At 44.0% G+C, this 19390-nt stretch overlaps 1 protein-coding gene across 7 annotated transcripts in view; it reads left to right on the top strand.

Moving 5' to 3' along the window:
- The window catches only part of LOC139232464 (serine/threonine-protein kinase Nek6-like), a 337407-nt gene that overhangs the window by 74040 nt on the left and 243977 nt on the right, over positions 1 to 19390 (top strand). The window contains exon 1 of one of the 7 annotated variants that reach the window (XM_070862685.1): positions 4587 to 4722. The exons of the other annotated variants lie outside the window; for them this stretch is intronic. The gene's annotated coding sequence lies outside the window, so the exon portion shown is untranslated. Of the gene's footprint in view, positions 1 to 4586; positions 4723 to 19390 lie in introns of those variants that run through there. 7 annotated transcript variants of the gene reach the window in all.

The raw sequence follows: 19390 nt of genomic DNA, 5'->3' as shown, positions 1-19390 counted from the left end.
TCCGAAGTCATCAGCGTCCACCTTGATACTTGTCTTGGCAGAAGCACAGTGCGGCATCTCCTGAGCACGTGCAAGATTGGAGTCATGGGTTCCTCTGTGATGGGTCAAAAAAAACCGATGAGTGCAGAAAAAAATAATTTGCTTATGGCAGATGTTTAGTCTGTAGACATGTCAAAGAAATAAGTTATTTGAGTTTTGGTATTTGTGCGACCTTTGACTTCGGAATCTGGTGATTTCCTGCAGGCGGTTTAGCAGACACTGCCGCGGCCTGAGGAAGTGGTAGCACTTGAATGGAAAGTGGTATCCTGGACAAAAATGCTGTCTTTCTCAAGATAGCAGCAGTGGCAGTTTGAGAAGGAACAGGTGACGGAAGAGGGACTTGGTGTGAGGAAGTGCAGTGAAAGATTCTTCAGGCTGATCGGAATGAAATCAGCCATGATCTTGTTGAATGGCGGAGCAGGCTCGAGGAGCTAGATGGCCGACTCCTGTTCCTAATTCTTATGTATTATGTTCTTATGTTCTCTTTTAATGTCTTGCTTGCCGCGGATAACTTTACAGTGAATCCCTTGAACATTCAAAGGAAAGAAAACCAGCCCTCCTCATTACAGTTTACTAATTTCTAGCGAATCAGGAGAAAACAGCACATTCCGATTAAGAAAATGTCACGTCAAGTCATGTGAGCTACCCAAATTAGTGGAATGTGTTCTCTTTCCCCCTCCCCATATCTATTGGCTTCCTGCCTGCCTGTTCTCTTCCAGGTACAAATTATTTTGTTGTGACTGCTGTTCTAAGTTCATGAACTGGGGACATATCTCATTGGATAGAGCCATCCACACACCAGGATCACACTTTCACTGGGAGCTGCCTCATGATGTTATGAAAAATGTCTTGTATACTTCAACAAGCACATTTCAAGCTCTCCATTCACTGTGCATTGTACAAACGTTGGGCTCAATTTTCCCCAATGCTGTTTTTTGGCGTACTTGAAGAGTTACACCCGTTTTTTGGGGGGCCACAACTACGGCAAAAAAAAATCGTCCAACTTTCCCCGTTTGAATTGTTGATTTTGGCGCCGTGTAGCCTGTCCTTTAGCTTTGGGGGTGGAGCCTAAGATCGTGCGCCAAAAAGATTGGGTTGCCATGGTAACGAGGGACACACTGCGGGCTGAGGCTGGAAAGTGGAACATACAACACATTCTGGCAGCTCACAGCAACCTGCACAAGCACCTCGCATATTGCAGCAGCTTACCAGCATGAAATTATTAAACAGTTAATGTCAAAAGTTTATCACCCCCCCCCCTCCCTCCCGGTGCCACTCCTAATCTTGGCCGAAAGGCCTCCCTTCCCCTCTCCTCTTCTCCCCACCCTCTCCCTCCCTCTCTGCTGTTGCTGTCCCGGCCGTGGAACTGGATCTTCTGCACTGATTCTCTTACCTGCACCGATTTTGTTAACTGCCCAGAAGGTTTTTCCAGAGCGGTCACATACACCGTCCTAAGAAAAATTGGAGTAAATCGGAGCTGGCCAAACTTGCTTAATGGCCAGAATTGGCGCGGGTGGCAGGTTACGCCCCCAATGAGATTTTTTTAAATCGTAGCCTAAAAAAATCCTACCTAAGTGAATTACGCTAGCGGAGAAACTTTGGGGAAACTTGGAGATTTTAATTTACACCCAAAAAAAACGGTGCATGCCAAAAAAAACAGCACAGATAATTGGGGAAAACTGAGTCCTAATGTTGTATGTACTTTGAATGTACACGGCTCAGTAACTGAGTGTGTAAAAGACATACACTAATGGAGTATGCATAATTAGGCTATATGACCTTGTTTTTGCCCAGATTCACACACAAACTGGCATCGTCACACCTTCCAGGACATTTTATGTGAACGTTGTAGTACCCGGGTGGTAATGTGCAGTAAACTCTGTGATTTATGATGAGCCGTTACATTATAATAGACTCTGTCCTGTCAGGTGCATGTAATAGATCCCACGGCACTATTCGAAGAAGAGCAGGGGAGTTCTCCCGATGTCCCGGCAAACATTTATCCCTCAAACAACAATAATCTGGTCATTTATTTCATTGCTGTTTGCGGGATCTTCATGTGCGCAAATTGGCTGCTGCGTTTCCTACATCACAACAGTGACTACTCTTCAAAAGTACTTCACAGGCTGTGTAGTGCTTTGGGATGTCCTGTGGTAGTGAAAGGCGCTATGTAAATGCAAGTTCTTTCTTTCATTCATGAGGAAGAACTTCAACGGGAAGAATTTAAGTCGGTTTATTATTAAGTCGGATCAGTATGCTGTCAGAGTGAAAATTCAGACTTCTTTCTGATTCAGCTTTGAGTGATAAAATGTGTGCCACCCCTTCAGTTACAATGGAGAACTCAGCCATCAGCTCCACTACAGTGGGGCAGAACTTTCTCCACACTGTCGGACTGGTTCCAGGACATTCCTTTAGGTTCAATTGAACTGGTGACACTGCAGAACACACCACAAAAAAAAATCAGGGTAGACCACCAAAAAAACAATGTCATTTTAGAGAAATGTAGACATAACTATTGCTTCATCTACAGACAGCAACTATTTCCTCCCGAATCCTCTCCACAAGCATGAGAGTGGGGAATCGTTCAATGAGAAAGGGGAAATTACAGTCCACAATCACAGGTTGAAATCATCCCTCTCCACATGCAAGACATGTTTTAAACCTAAAGTCAGTCTAATTGAGCTGTTCATAGAATGGTTACATCACAGAAGAAGGCCATTCGGACCCTCGAGCCCATACTCACTCTCAACTAGGCCCACTCCCCTGCCCTTTCCCCGTAGCCCTGCAATCTTTTTTCCTTCATAGAATTTCCTTCTCAAATCAACAGAAGATGTTGGAAATCATCTTCATCATCATAGGTGGTTCCTCGAAGCGAGGTTGACTTGCTTCCATGCCAAAAAGGGATGAGCTCACAGGCGTTTCAATGAAGGACCTGAATTGCATCCTCGAGGGTGGAAGGTGCCTGTGCGTGGATTTCTTTAACGTGTGGTGGCCGTTGCACATCAGCCACCACACGGGCTTGACAGAGCTAGGCCTTGGTCCAGTGGCAAGGGTTACCCAAGACGACTGGAGACCAGCTCTGCTGCACAGACCTAGTGCGCACACATCACAGTATGGGCTGGCCCGTGCTGCCCCTGGGCCCCTGACCCCGAACTCACGCCTCCTCTGGGCCCCGATCACGTCCCTCTACAATCTCTCGCCGCTCCTTCACCCTGGCCTCGCCGCTCCTGCTGTACCTGCCCACACTCCAATCACCGACCTGGACTAGCTGATATACCTCATTTATCTAAACAATGCTATGATGTTTCTCAGAAATGCACAGCAAGTCAATCAGCACCTACATAAAAAGATAGGCTAACATTTCATCAGACCAGTCACACTGCAACATTTAAAGTAATCTTTCTCCTTCACTTGCTGATTAACCTTCTGCGTTGTCCCGGCAGTTCCAGTAGGTAAGGTTTTTCTGTGCGGACAGAAGTGGCAACATACGCTGGCCTAAGTTAGTTTGGAGCAACTATTTGCTGGTCAAACACCTAAACAGGGGTAAGTGGCTGGGAACGCCCTCTTTTGAAAAAAAAACTGAACTAAAAAAGAACCTCACTAACTCACTTACACTGCCGCAAATTAAATGGCCAGAATTGTAACTAAAAAGATAGTCCAGAAAAATCAAGTTGTTCCAAAAAAAAGGACCAGCTCCTGGGGAAACTTGGGCTCATATTAATAGATTTATTGTTTTATGTCTGAGGTATTCTTTATTTATCTTGAACTGGCCAAATTCAGCTTGGGTCACCGCCACTGTGTTTTTAAATTTGATTCCAATCTCCCCTTGGTTTATTTCACTTCTTCACAATGTTAGACTCAGCAGTTGTTTCCCACAGTATTCCTGACAAAGTGATTCGCATTTATTTATTTAATTAGAAATAGCAAGTTCATTATAATTCTTTGCATACGCCTACTGTTTAAAACTGGGATCCTGATGGGTGTGCTCCTTTTCTAAATCTTGGTCAAAACATACTTGATAAACGATGTTAAAAGCAATGAGCATTTTCTCTTCTGGATGTGCTTCACAAGTTAGATCCTTTTCAAATCAGCACATTCCATAAGATTATTCATGCATTCCTGTAGAAGGCATATCGCAGATGAAATATTAGTAACTGCATTATACCAGCTATGCGCCATCCTCAATAATGGTTTTATTTTTAATAGTTTTTTTACATGGGGGTGGGGGGGGGATGAGGCTTTAAGAGCCAAGCGGTAATTTGAATGGAACAGTTACATTATTCTGGCTGTGGTGGTGAAAAGGCACATTCATCACTTCGCCAATAACCTAGGCAGTGATCACACAGTCAGAGCATTTTCAACAGCAGCTGTTTGAACGGGTCCTAGCAGATTGTAACAGGAACCATGTGAGAGTGTCTCGTGATGACGATCAATTGGATGAGTTGTAAACACTTTCTTTGTGTTTGAGTAGGGAAGGCGGGAGGAGGGGTTGGGGGAGTGGGTTATGTGGAAGTGCGTTAGCTGAAGAGCAGCTCAAAGTCCAAGCAGAAAGATGTGGAAGGGTAGCAGTAGTCGATGTTAACCTCTGGACTTGCGCCTGGAAGTTATTCCTGTATCTGATTTGGCTTCAGGCGGACTGCACAGATTCCCTTAGGTCTGGGGCGAGAGATGTGAGTGTTCGAGGTAAGAGCTGAGCTGCTGGATCTCAGGCACAGGAGGAGTGACTCGAAAAAGGGGGCAAATAGCAACTGGTGGAGCAGTCTAAAAATATGGTGTGGCAGCTCTGATCTGAACCTCTTGTACAATAATCCAGAAACAGGAGTCATGATTCTGATTAACCTCCCTTAAAGAGCAAACCTTATCATCTTTGGAGAAAGAGGAAAACACTAAAGATTAAATTTAGTCTCATTCTTATGTCTAACTAATGAATGCCAATGAAAACGTTTAGGGACCAGGCTGCAAAGCATTATTGATCCGCACATTGGCTGAGTTCAATGCTGGACTAATGATTCCATTAATGGTTTTGCATTCAGCTCTCTGGCATTGTCGCACTCAGTAATTCTAGTTTTCGTGGCAGCTTTCACCACTGAGAATGGGCTGGTGCGGTAGGTTAGCATGCTGTCTCTTTGCCTAACAAATCCAGCCTATGATAATTGGTTGAATGTCTCCTTTTTGTTGGATATAGGGGCCCCAAGTGAAATGAGTTGGAGAATTTCAGCCCATTTCAGCAAAATCTCCCCATAATGCTACACATTGACAATTTCACTCAGAAGCTATAAGGAAGGCTGGTGCTGGAAATTATACTGGCATGGTAGAGAGTGAGTACCGTGGAGAACAGACAGGAAGGGGATGGTTAGATGGACCCTGAAGTTGTTCCATGTCATCATCGTATAGACAGTCCCTCGGAATCGAGGAAGACTTGCTTCCACTCCTGAACTGAGTTCTTTGGTGGCTGAACAGTCCAATACGAGAGCCACAGACTCTGTCACAGGTGGAACAGATAGTCGTTGAGGGAAGAGGTGGGTGGGATTGGTTTGCCGCACGCTCCTTCCGCTGTCTGCGCTTGATTTCTGCACGCTCTCGGCGTTGAGACTAGAGGTGCTCAGCGCCCTCTCGGATGCACTTCCTCCATTTAGGACGGTCTTGGGCCAGGGACTCCTAGGTGTCAGTGGGGACATCGCACCCTATCAGGGAGACTTTGAGGGTGTCCTTGTAACGTTTCCGCTGCCCACCTTTGGCTCGTTTGCCATGAAGAAGTTCCGCTTGCTTTCCATGTGGATAACTGCTTAATATATTTGTCTGAAATTCCTCTCTTGGCTGTTTTAGTGGTGGTGTTAACCCATTTATTTCAAATGTTTTGAGGGGAATTTTACTCCATATCAGATTCAGCACCTTAGGTCACATCCTATGAACTGGAGTGTGCCGTAACCTGCCCAAGGTTGAGGTCATTTGTAGCGAGACCAAGGGTCGAACGGAAATCCCTTGTCACTCAGCTTAGCAGTTATATCGTGTGCCCTTGTGTAATCTTCCTTGACTTTAGACAATGATAAAAAAAGTTTATCTAACGATTGGTTACACTAAAACCTGCCAAGCAGATTTATCAAACAAAGTAAATGGAAAAGTGAACAGTAGCAGTGACACACCGTGGACTTACATCCCTCCCTGGAATGGCAAATAACAGTCACATCTGCTGCACTAAATTTCAGTGTGAATTTGATTTGGCACAAGGAACCTGAATATTTATATCTGTCTGATAGCTTTAGAGGGACCATAAATTGGAACACACCAGGCTGGAGTAAACTTTCAAAAACATACCGTGTACAAATAAAATTTCACTAAGTGCCTCTTAACCGCAAAAAGATCTGCCATTGAAACTTGCATTCAAAGAAAGGCCACAGAATGCTTGTATTTGAATTGAGTGGCTCAGATACCTGTTGCAGATATATATTCTGAGGCTGGTGAAGGGTCATCGACCCCAAACGTTAACTCTGTTTTTCTCTCCATAGATGCTGCCTGACCTGTTTTTATTTTAGATTCCAGCATCTGCAGTATTTTGCTTTTGTATATTCTGGGCTATTGTGCATCAAATCAAGATAATCCATTTTCTGTGAATGCACCAAGTCCTGTTCGCCCATCACGCCCTGTGCTCGTTGACTTACATTGGCTCACGGTTAAGCAACGCCTCGATTTCAAAATTCACACCCTTGTTTTCAAATCCCTCCATGGCCTCGCCCCTACCTTTCTCTGCAATCTCTTTCAGCTCCACAACCCCCTGAGATGTCTGCGCTCCTCAAATTCTGCCCTCTAAAGAATCTCCGATTATAATCGCTCAACCATCGGTGGCCATGCCTTCAGCTGCCTGGGCCCTAAGCTCTGGAACTCCCTCCCTAAACCTCTCCGCCTCTCTACCTTTCTTTCCTCCTTTAAGATGCTCCTTAAAACCGACCTCTTTGACCAAGTCTGCCATAATTTTTTCTTATGTGGTTTGGTGTCAAACATTTGTCTTATAACACTCCTGCGAAGTGCCTTGGGATATTTTATTACATTAAAGGCGCTATATAAATACAAGTTGTTGTTGTATCCACTATGACAGAAGGAAAAAAGATAATAATATGTTACAGCATAGAGAAAAATACTTCATTTTTGTCACAGCCACCTATAAAATAGTTGAGGAAGAAATGGATAGGAGGAGAGAGTTACACCAGAAATATGGAAAGAAAAAAAGTTGGAAAGGTGGGAGATGATTGCTTCGGTCAACATTTTTCTCTGAGGGTTTAGCTTAATGAAAAAATAAATGAGAGTGGGCAAGTGAGCAAGATATCAGAGGCATATAAAGCAGGAAAGAACTTTTCAGCTGTTATTAACCGCTACTCTGAACCTTGCTCCCTTCCTAACATAGGGAATAGAACATTAGAAAAGAATACTTTTAGTTGTGGTTATCCCGAGAAATGCATGCAGCATTGTGCAAGGTGATAGATACAAAATTGAACTCATATTCAGAATTGGCATTAGTTATACAAAGAGCAATATTTCATATAGTACAGGATATCTAAAAGGAACTCAATGGCCCCAAGTTTCCACATGACTTGCTCCTGATTTTTAGGAGCAACTGGTGGAGAACGGAGTATCTTAGAAATCGGAATTCTCCACATTTAAGTTTTCTGCAGTTCTAGTCAGGTAGAACAGTTTCACTTTTGAACAGAATTTTTTTTTCAAAAGGGGGCGTGTCCGGCCACTGACGCCTGATTTGAAAGTTTCCACAGTGAAAACGTACTCCAAACTGACTTAGAATGGAGCAAGTGAAGATTTTTGTAGGCTTGAAAAAACCTTATCTACACATTAAAAAGTCAGGCGCAGGTTACAAATTAGGCGTCGGGAACGAGGTGGGAGGTGGGGGGGGGGGAAGGGAAGTCATTAAATTCTACAATAAATCCTTAGTTATACTTATACAAATATTATACAAATAAATCCAACCTGAATAAAAATTTATAAGCAAAGAAAAGATTAAATAAACCATATTCCTACCTGTGTGAAAGTGCTTCAGGCAGGCCTTTCAGGCAGCGGTTTGCCGTCGGGACCGACCGACGGCAGGGGGAGGGAGGGAGAAAGCTGCAGGAAGCCTCGGTGCTGATCATGGAAGGGCAATGTGGTTTTATTAAAAAATGTTAAAAATTGAACAGCTACAAAGAATTTGAATAGTCTCAAACAAGTGCATGTGTCCCGTTTATCACAGTCTATCTTTAATTACGGAATGCACTCCCTCACACACAGAAATATCAAGAAAATTAAAATACAAGCCTTTGCAAGGGTTCAATAAACAAATTTTCACTTTTTCTGCAGCACTTTTTAAAATGGCCGAGTGCCAATGTTTCCTTCACACTGCGCATGCGCGAACGCTCCAACGCGTACGCGCAGGGTTGCCGGCACCAAAAAAACTCATTTAAATGGTACCCGCCCCCTCCTACTTACAAAATCGGCGCGAGTGGTAGGCTCCGCCCCCTGGGCGCCGCACCAAGCAGACATCGAGCTGCAAAGCGCTCGAGAATAGCGCGTTTTTTTTCAGGCGCCGTTTTCGGCGCGAAAAACGGGCGCCCAGCTCGGAGGGGCACCTGTTTTGCCGCATGTGGAAACTTGGGGCCATAAATGCTATAGAGTATTAGAAAAATGTATTATATTACCAAATAATCTAAATACAATTTTAAGCAGGCAATGCAATTTTTTGTGTCCAATATATTGTAAAAATTAAATTGTAGTTTGATGGAATTGTTTAAATGAATCAAAGTGCCAATGTGTCACATTAATGCTAAACTGTATTGATATGATTTAGCAATGGATTGATTGCACTAATTGTGATAGAACTTCTAAATATTTTGAAACCATTATTTATTATACAATGTAAAGACAGCAGGGTAACTATTTTGATGTCTTGCAAAGAAAATACATACTTAAAATAACGATTTATCAACTATCAGGCAAAACATACATCTATGAGGCGACAATATTACAAATAGGGTATTTTGTAGATTATTTACACCTATGTCGTTCTGGCTGTCTAATTCTAAGCAAACCTGATTCTAACTCTCATTATAGGATTACATAGGATATATGGCACAGAAACAGGCCTTTCAGCCCAAACATTCCATGCCAGCATTTATGCTCTACTCAAGCCTCATCTAAATCTATCGGCATAACCCTCTATTCCCTTCTCCCCCATATGCTTGTCTAGCCTTCCCTTAAATGCATCTATATTATTCGCTTCAACCACTCCCTGTTCCACATTCTCTCCACCCTTTGGGTAAAGAATTTTCTTCTGAATTCACTGTTGGATATCTTGGTGACTACCTTATATTGATGGCCTTTAGTACTGCTCATCCCCACAAGTGGAAACATTCTCTCTCTATCCACTCTATCAAAACCTTTCATAATTTTAAAGACCTCTATTAGGTCACCCCTCAGCCTTTTTTTAAGAGAAAAGAGACCCAGCCTGTTCATCCTTCCCTGATAGGTGTAAAATAGGCACCAAACTGTAATATTTTCTGGTTATGCTAATCTTGCATATTTATCCATGTTTCAGTCATGTTTCATGAGCCAGATTGCAGTTTGCTTTTAAGTCTCTTGCAATGTTATAAAATGTATTCGTAAAAATTGGATTAAAGACTGGTACCTATTTTATAAATCTTGCTGCTACTTTATACACTAAAACTATGTAATATTTTATTTGAATTTACCAGATCACAAATTTATATCAATGTACAACAGATCCTAATTATAAATTAAAGTTGTTGGCCCCGTGACAACTGCCTATTGTTAAAAAAATAATTGCCACAGTTATAACCATGACAAAATGGCACTGCATTTTGGCTAAAACCTGTTTATATGATAGGTTATGAAGGTTTCCTTAATGAAAGATATTGTAAGACAATGTGTATAGATCAACAAATGTCCATATTTATCTGAGTATAGAAATTCGATGTTGTGTTTATTTGCCAGTCTGAATTACAAAGTACTACAACATATTTGCAGCATAGAAAAAGGCCGTTCGGCCCAACAGGTCCACACTGGTGTTTATAACAACATAAGAACATAAGAAATAGGATCAGGAGCAGGCTATATAGCCCCTTGAGTCTGCTCCGCCATTCAATGAGAACAAAGCTCCTATGTGACCTAACTCCATATACTCACCATTGCCCCATATCTGTTAATATCTTTGGTTAACAAAAATCTAACAATTTCAGATTTAGCATTAACAATTGACCTTGCATCAATTACCATTTGCAGAAGGGAGTTCCACACCTCCACCACCCTTTGCATGTAGAATTGTTTCCTAACTTTACCCCTGAAAGGCCTGGCTCTAATCTTTAGACTACCGCCTCCAGTCCTAGACGCCCCAATAAACGGATATAGCTTCTCTCTATCTATCCTATTAGATCCCCTTAATATTTTGAAAGCTTCAATCAAATCACCCTTTCATCTAAATTTCAGGGAATAAAACCCTAGTTTTTGTAATCTTTCCTTGTAATTGAACACTTGGAGTCCAGGTATCATTCTGGTAAATCCATGCTGCACTCCCTCTAAGGCCAATATATCCTTCCTAAGGAGTGATGCCCAGAACTGCTCACAGTACTCCAGGTGTGGTCTAATCAGGGCTTTGTACAGCTGTAGCATAACTTCTACCTCCTAATATTCTAATCCTCTAGATATAAAGGCCAGCATCCCGTTAGCCTTTTTAATTATTTTCGGCAGCTGTCCATGACAGTTTAATGATCTATAGACCCCCAAGTCTCTTTGGACTTCTACTGTTTCTAGCTTTTCACCATGTAGAAAGTATTCTGTTCTATCCTTTTTAGGTCCAAAATGGATGACCTCACATTTGTCTACCTGGAAATCCATTTGCCAGAGTTTTGGCCATACGCTTAATCTATTAATATCACATGAGCCTTCTCACCCCTGCACAAAAGGTACATAACTCAGAATAATCGCACAGCAGCTTATATGCATCTGAAGTTATCTGTATCACAATGTATACATTTCAATTCATCTATGTTTGGAGGGAATTGACAAAATAAATAGTTAATGGGCCATAACATTTGATTAATACATTGTATATGGTGTAACTGATATCGATCTTGTTCTAGAAGACTTCAATTTCCTTTGATGTAAATAGATACTATTAGTGACATTATTGATTATCTGTTTTCATCTTGCTATTTTTATTACTTTCCTTTTTTGCATAGTCCACGTTTCTCTTCATTTTGAGATAGATATTCCAATCCTGTGTGGATCTTACAATATGCTGTATGCCTATAACATACCCCTTTCCTCCAACCAATATCTGTCCCACCTGTGACAGGGTCTGTGGCTCTCGTATTGGACTGTTGAGCCACCAAAGAACTCACTTCAGGAGTGGAAGCAAGTCTTCCTCGATTCCGAGGGACTGCCTATGATGATGATGCCTATAAATTGATGATATACATGTTTTATATATATATATATATATGACCACGGGATGCTGGGTACTTGACTGAGTCAGACCTCTGCTCGCAGTTGCTGAACAGATGTTAATTTGTTGATAATTGAAAGCAGGAGCCATCGGTTGAAAAACATAAAATCCTTAGTTGTATGTCACATCCTCACCAATCCTAATATGCATGCGCCCAATCAGTGTTAGATGTGGGATCCACATTGTTTACGTCAAGCTCTATAGATTCTTTCAAATTGGATATGTCATTGTTAATTTTTGTGGAGCCATCACCAGTAGATTGCTAAATGTGTAATCAGTTACACTGGTTAACTGTCAATTTAGCTGCCTGAAAAGTGTGAGCAAGGCATTATTTCAACTCTGTTGTTTTTATTTATTTATTCATTCATGGCATGTGGGCCTCGCTGGCAAGACAAATGTTTATTGTCCTTGAGAAGGTGGTGATGAACCTAGCCCAGCAAGCCACTCCAGACGGCAGTCAACCACATTATGGGTATGTAGTAATACCCGCCCTCCTGTATGACTCAGAGACGTGGACCATATACAGCAGACACCTAAAATCACTGGAGAAATACCACCAACGATGTCTGCGCAAGATCCTGCAAATCCCCTGGGAGGACAGACACACCAACGTTAGCGTCCTCGACCAGGACAACATCCCCAGCATCGAAGCACTCGACCAGCTCTCCTGGGCGGGGCACATTGTTCGCACAAGACTCCCAAAGCAAGCGCTCTACTCCGAACTCCTACATGGTAAGCGAGCCAAAGGTGGGCAGAGGAAACGTTTCAAGGACACCCTCAAAGCCTCCCTGATAAAATGCAACATCCCCACCAACACCTGGGAGTCCCTGGCCAAAGACCACCCTAAGTGGAGGAAGAGCATCCGGGAGGGCGCTGAGCACCTCGAGTCTCATCTCCAATGTTATATATGTATACTTGTATTTACTCTGTACAGCCATCAGAGAGCTCATCCCCTGGAGTCCCAAGGGATCCCATAATCCCTTGGGAGCACAGGTATTTAAGGAGGCTTCACAGGTTGGAGATGCACTCTGGAGACCTGCAATAAAAGACTAAAGTCATACTTTACTTTGAGCTCACAGTGTTCAGTCTGACTCTTTCTCCATACACAACAGCCGAGAGCATGCAGAAATCAAGCGCAGGCAGTGGAAAGAGCGTGCGGCAAACCAGTCCCTCCCACCCTTTCCTTCAACGACTGTCTGTCCCACCTGTGACAGAAACTGTAATTCCCGTGTTGGACTATTCAGTCACCTAAGAACTCATTTTTAGAGTGGAAGCAAGTCTTCCTCGATTTCGAGGGACTGCCTATGATGATGATGGGTATAGAGTCATATATAGGCCAGACCAGGTAAGGGCAGCAGATTTCTTTCCCTGAAGGACATTAGTGAACCAGATGGGGTTTTATGACATTATACCATTACTTGATATAAGCTTTTATTCCTGATTTTTTTTTAATTAACTGAATTTAATTTCCCCAGCTGCTGTGGGATTTGAACTCATGTCCCCAGACCATTAGGTGCATAACTACTGTGTTACCATACCAGATTGGCAGCTTTTATGTCCCTACTAATGAATTTGTTGTTTCATTTTAATTGGCAAATATACAAAAGCTGGGTTTTAACCCTACCTCCAACAAAAAAGGAAATATAGCCCTTGGAGATGACTGGATAGTTAGAGAGTGTACTGGACAGATTAATTGATGAGTGTTCCAGTTGGCTGATCAAGGGCATTAATGAGAGGTAAAACATGTGTTCGAAAGTAACCATTGTATCAGATCATATTATACTGGACATGTTAGTAGATGGGCAGATGGAATTGAATTTGGAGAGATGTACGGTAATACATTTTGGAAGGAAGAATAAGGAGAGGCCATATACACTAAATGGTAGAGGAGCAGAGAGATTTAGGGAGATTTTTGTTAGGTAGGGTATCAAGGGATATAAATCAAAGGTGAGTAAATAGGATTAAGGTATACATCAGCCATGATCTAATTGAATGCCAAACTTGAGGGGCTGAATGGCCTTCTCCTGTTCCTATGATTCAAGCACACAAATCTTTAAATGTAGGAAGATAAGCTAATAAAGCTGTAGAAAGAGACATATGGGATCCTAGGTTTTTTTTGAATGGAAGTATACAGCTGGATTTTCCTTTTAAATCGATCCCGCCCGATCCTTAGCGGTGTTCCGGCGCTTGCGTCTTTTTCAACCGCCGGAATGCTGCGGGTGCTCCATGTCGGCGGCAGTGAAGCAGGGCGGGAGTGGAGTGCAGCGAGCGGTGTGCGACAGAGGAGGCCTAGCGACACGGGAAGCTTCGGCTCCCAAGCTGTGCGCACGTGCGCGCGGTAGAGGTTGGGCCTCTACTCATTGGAATTCAGAAGAATGAGAGGTGATCTTATCGAAACATATAAGATTATGAGGAGGCTTGACAAGGTGGATGCAGAGAGGATGTTTCCACTGATGGGAGAGACTAGAACTAGAGGGCACAATCTTAGAATAAGGGGCCGTCCATTTAAAACTGAGATGAGGAGGAATTTTTTCTCTCAGAGGGTTGTAAATCTGTGGAATTTGCTGCCTCAGAGAACTGTGGAAGCTCGGACATTGAATAAATTTAAGATCGAGATAGACAGTTTCTGAAACGATAAGGGGATAAGAGGTTATGGGGAATGGGCAGCAAAGTGGATCTGAGTCCATGATCTTATTGACTGGCGGAGCAGGCTCGAGGGGCTGTATGGCCGACTCCTGCTCCTATTTCTTATGTTCTTATGTAACCTCCGCCCCCCCGCCCCCCGAGAGGCCAGAGACTGCCAGCTTGAGATCGCTGTGGGGGAGGAGGGGGGAGAGGGATCGCTGGTGGGGGGGGGGGGGGGGGTGAGATTACAGTAGTGGGAGGAGATAGACTGGGGTGAGGAGATAGACTGGGGTGAGGAGAGAGACTTTGGGGAGAGAGAGACTGGGGGGAGGAGAGAGACTGGGGGGAAGAGAGAGACTGGGGGGAGAGTGTCATGTATTCAACTATCATTGTAACCCATGTATAAGCTGACCTAAGCTGTACACCTTGAGAACATTGACCACAAGGGGTGAACTTGTGGGAGACACTCCTAACCTGGACTTTCAGGTATAAAAGGGGAAGCTCCACCCACCTTCATCACTTGAGGTCTTGGTAATAAAGGTAACTGGTCACAGAGTGACCTTCTCTCAAGTATGGGCCTCGTGTGCATTTATACTGTATAGTAAGGACATATCAGAGAGAGACTGAGGGGGGGGAGGAGAGACGGAGAGACTGGGGGGGAAGGAGGGACTGGGGTGGGGGGGGGGGGAAGGAGAGAGACAGGAGGGAGGAGGGACTGGGGGTGGAGAGAGACGGGGGTGGGGGAGGAGAGAGGCTGGGAGGAGAGAGACTGGGGAGGGGAGAGACTGGGGGGGGAGGAGAGAGACTGGGGGGGGGAGAGAGACTGGGGGGGGGAGAGAGACGGGGGGGGGAGAGAGACTGGGGGGGGGGAGAGAGACTGGGGGGGGGGGAGAGAGACGGTGGGGGGAGAGAGACGGGGGGAGAGACTGGCCGGGAGGAGGGACTGGGAGGGGAGGAGAGACTGGCGGGGGGGACTAAGAGAGAGTGGGGGGTGAGTGAGACTCATGAGTGAGCGACTAAAGGAGTGACTAATGCTTTATTAGAGCCTAACACTAGAAAATACTGCAATCCATTTGAAAATACATCAAATTGTGGAGAACTATAAAGATCTAATATCAAACAAACCTGTCAGATCTGTGTCCATACTGCCCACTTAAGATCCAGTAAGACCTGCTTTTTCAGGATGGTATTAAGGTCCGGTGGTAACTGGATCTTAATCCTGAAACTTGCATTTTGGGTGGTATTTGGGCAGTAATATATGGGCGGACAGTATCGAATACCGCCCGGCGGTAATGACTGGAATTTACTGCTGGGCGGTATCTAGGCGGTAAATGTGTTTTTTTCGACGGAACTTGTATTTCTGCACGGTAACTGGGCAATTTGAGAGGAAACTCTCACCCATAGCGTACAGAAGCAAAGAGGCAATGTTCAAATATTGCCAGATAAAAAGGAAAAACTGCAATGGCTGTAATATTGTGTCCAATTTCAGCTGCCTTATTTAAGGAAGAATGTCAAGGCCATCAAGAGGGATGAGAGGCTTTAGTTAGGAGGACACTATAGACCTGTTGGGGCTTTCTCCATTAGAATAGAGCGGGTTAAGAGGAGATCTGATCAAAAGGAGAGTTCAAAATGATGAGATGTTTCGATAAGGTAAATTGGGAAAATAATTATTTCCACGGGTTGGTGACTCAGTAACTGAAGGGCATAAATTTAAGATAATCACTAAAATGTTAGGTTAGTCTCATATTTGGAGATTGAGAGTTGTAAGGACATGGAATGACCTACAAGAACCATGGTGAAAGCAGAATCCATAAACAGCTTTTAAAAAGGAGGTGGATAATATTTTAAGAAGAAAATAAAGAAATAAGTATGGGGCATGTGATGGAGAACAGACCAGTGGATAGCTCTTTCCGAGAGCTGACATAGGAACGATGGACAGAATAGTGTCATCCTGCACTGTAAAATTTTACGATTCTTTAACATTTGACGCTGAAATTGGAGATATTGAATTATCTTAACACTCAACGCTACCTTGTGTTTTAATCAGCACTGTCCTCTAATTCAGCGTAAAATAAAACTGCAAATGTTAATTATTAACATAATAACATGATTGGCAAGAGAGCAAGTGACATCATTAGCAGGAGAGCTAAAGTCTGCTTCCTATGGATGTGCATATTAAATAAAAACAAATATTAACAAAAGCCTTTTTGCTGCAAAGTTCTGCTTGTTGCGATCTTGATTACTACTCCGTTTGCTATGTTGCAGACCATTTGTTTTTTATAATTTTGCTGACGTTTTGTTCAAGCTAAAGAACCCCTTTTTAACGATCTTCTCATTAACTTTGGGTCAGTTTAATATATTCAGAGTCAGCCAACCAGAACTCCCGGTGTACTCAAGCTAATTAAGAGGCAGATCATCAATAACTCGGCTGCAGCAATAAATTTTAAATAACATGAAGAAGAAAAATGATCCGAATAAAATACTTCCCAGATTCTCGACACTTTTTATTGCACAAACAAAACTCCCAACATGCCTGAGAGAAAGAGCTGAACATATCAACCTGCATCACCCACATCACTCAAAGGGGATGAAGTTCAGCATTGCCCCCGGTTGGGGATGGTAACATCTGGGAGGCACGAAACTTAGCGCCAGGCGCGGAAGTACCGCCCCTCTTGAAAAATCTGAGTTATCGCCCCCCCCCCGGAAGGAAATGGAGCACTAAATCAAGCACTCCACTTCCTTCCGGGGGCGCTAATGGGGCGGACAGCACAGCAGTGCTAAGCACTTGACTGCATCCGAGGGCCCGTATCTGCAGAAGGAAGAGGCATCTACCTGGACCACCAGGGAGCAGGGGTGCCACGCGAACAGCCATGCACTCGAGCAGACTGCCGGGCTGAGCGATCGCAGACAGGACGCGCAGAAACCGTATCAGGAGCGGCAACAAAACAAGGAACTTTTTTCCCCTGCCCCGGTCACCTTGTCATTAATTTACGCCCCGGAAGCAGCTGTCGGTATTATCGCCCGGCACTGCTGCAGTGGGGAGAAAGCCAATTTCGGAGCCGGGATGCCAACAGGGCGATGCGCGTGGCGATGGCGTCACAATCTCCGGGCGCAGGAGCGCCGGTGCTAAACTCCCGCCCAAACTGTATCGCACCAGGCAGAAAACAGTAAGAGAAGTAACACGGTCTAACGTAGAGGTTTACCCTTCCAGTGAAGCAGTTTAGTTAAACTTCCAGGATATCCTGATGAAAGCAGAGTGGTGGCCATGAGCAAAATTTTCGACCCGGGCAAAAAAAAACCCGAGCGGAATACTGACAGACTGTGTTTACACCCGCTAAAAGTAAAGTGGTGTCACATTTTCTGGGAGCATCTTGATTTCAATACTGGAGGTGAGCTTCAGGCGATAACACCGCCTCTAATTGTGAGCTCACTATTTGCGCTACTGCAGGATTTAAAAGCCGAAATAGTGATGGCTTTGAAGATCGGATCGGTTCGCTTCGAAATATATATGGCCTGGATTTTGCGGTCGGTGGCGAAGGAACGCCGTTTGCCATTCATTGCGCTTCCAGCTGCCGGCAGACTTTTCGTGGATGTTTGAGCAACAACTTGTGTTTGGTCGAGAGAGTTTTTCAGTGCAGCGCCCTCTACAGGCGATTTGTGGCATGTGGCAGGAATAGCAACAGCATGGCTCTTCAACCAATCAGATTGAAGAATCACCACTGAAATGACCAGACTGGCCCCTTCATGTACAGGGGCGCATTCCACCCTTGCAGGAATGCCCACAGGAAATTGCGTCAGGATGCAAAGCCAGCGCAATCTGGAATGGCAGGATTTATCCTGTTTTCCCATTGTGCCCGAAAATCAAGAGGTAAATCATGCAACATCTAGGCTGATATGTTTTACTGGTCCATAAGAAATGAATTTTAATTGAAAACATCTATACTGGTTTTCCTCATTCATTCTTGTGGACGTATCTGATAATTAAAAATGTTCAAATAGATGATTAACTCCCTACTCAAATAGAAATTAGATGAAAAATAAGATAACAAAACTATTGTCTTTTAGGTTTGGCGATGTATGACAATGGTATGGCATTCAAATTCAATATATATATTTACAAATTTGGGGGTGAAATTGGCCATTTTTATAGCCTTCCGCTTTAATGGAAGGGGAGAAACATAGAAACATAGAAAATAGGTGCAGGAGTAGGCCATTCGGCCCATCGAGCCTGCGCCTCCATTCAATATGATCATAGCTGATCATGCAACTTTAGTACCCCATTCCTGCTTTCTCTCCATACCCCTTGATCCCTTTTGCCGTAAGGGCCACATCTAACTCCCTTTTCAATATATCTAACGAACTGGCCCCAACAACTTTCTGTGGTAGAGAATTCCACAGGTTCACAATTCTCTGAGTGAAGAAGTTTCTCCTCATCTCGGTCCTAAATGGCTTACCCCTTATCCTTAGATCGTGACCCCCAGTTATGGACTTCCCCAACATCGGGAACATTCTTCCTGTATCTAACCTGTCCAGTCCCGTCAGAATTTTATATGTTTCTATGAGATCCCCTCTCATTCTTCTAAATTCCAGTGAATATAAGCCTAAAGAGGAGCATTGTAGTGTGGTGTTGCACTCAGCACCATGCTACCGCCCCGGGAGCGCCCCTCAAAGGTAGAGGAGAGCCGGAGACAGCGCCGGAGACAGCGCCGGAGAGAACGCCCCGCTTCCTTTGAGGGGCGTACAGCTCAATTCCACATCGGGGGCAGGACTTCCGGGCCAGGCGCAGGAAGTCCTGGCCCCGGAGGGTTACCGCCCCCAATTGGGGTGATGGGCAATTTCCAGACCATATATCTTTTAACACATCTGTGGGGTAGAGAGGTTGGGCCCGAAATGCGTATTACAAACAATACGCCAACACCCTCAAGCCTGGCCTTGTACTTTGCTGTCTGAAATGCTTGAGTAATTCCCAGTCACAATGATGTCAACTGCACTCTTATCTTTTCAATGCTGCCTGAATGGGACCATTGAACTGCAGTATCATTTCAGTATTTGAGGGGGTGGAGCATGTCAGACTTCTCTTACAATCTCACTTTGTGAAGCAATACTCCGTGTCAGACGTGGGCTTGGAAAGGGCTGATGTTCCTGTTGTGAAACTTTTAGCCCAATATCTGTTAAAACGAATGCTGTCTCTCAGCACTGTGAGTCTTTGTTAAGATCACCAATAAC

The sequence above is a fragment of the Pristiophorus japonicus genome, chromosome 20 (genome assembly GCF_044704955.1).
Source record: "Pristiophorus japonicus isolate sPriJap1 chromosome 20, sPriJap1.hap1, whole genome shotgun sequence".
Classification (NCBI taxonomy): Eukaryota; Metazoa; Chordata; class Chondrichthyes; family Pristiophoridae; genus Pristiophorus; species Pristiophorus japonicus.
The sequence above is the reverse complement of the archived record's forward strand: the minus strand, read 5'-3'. Positions and strand labels throughout refer to the sequence as shown.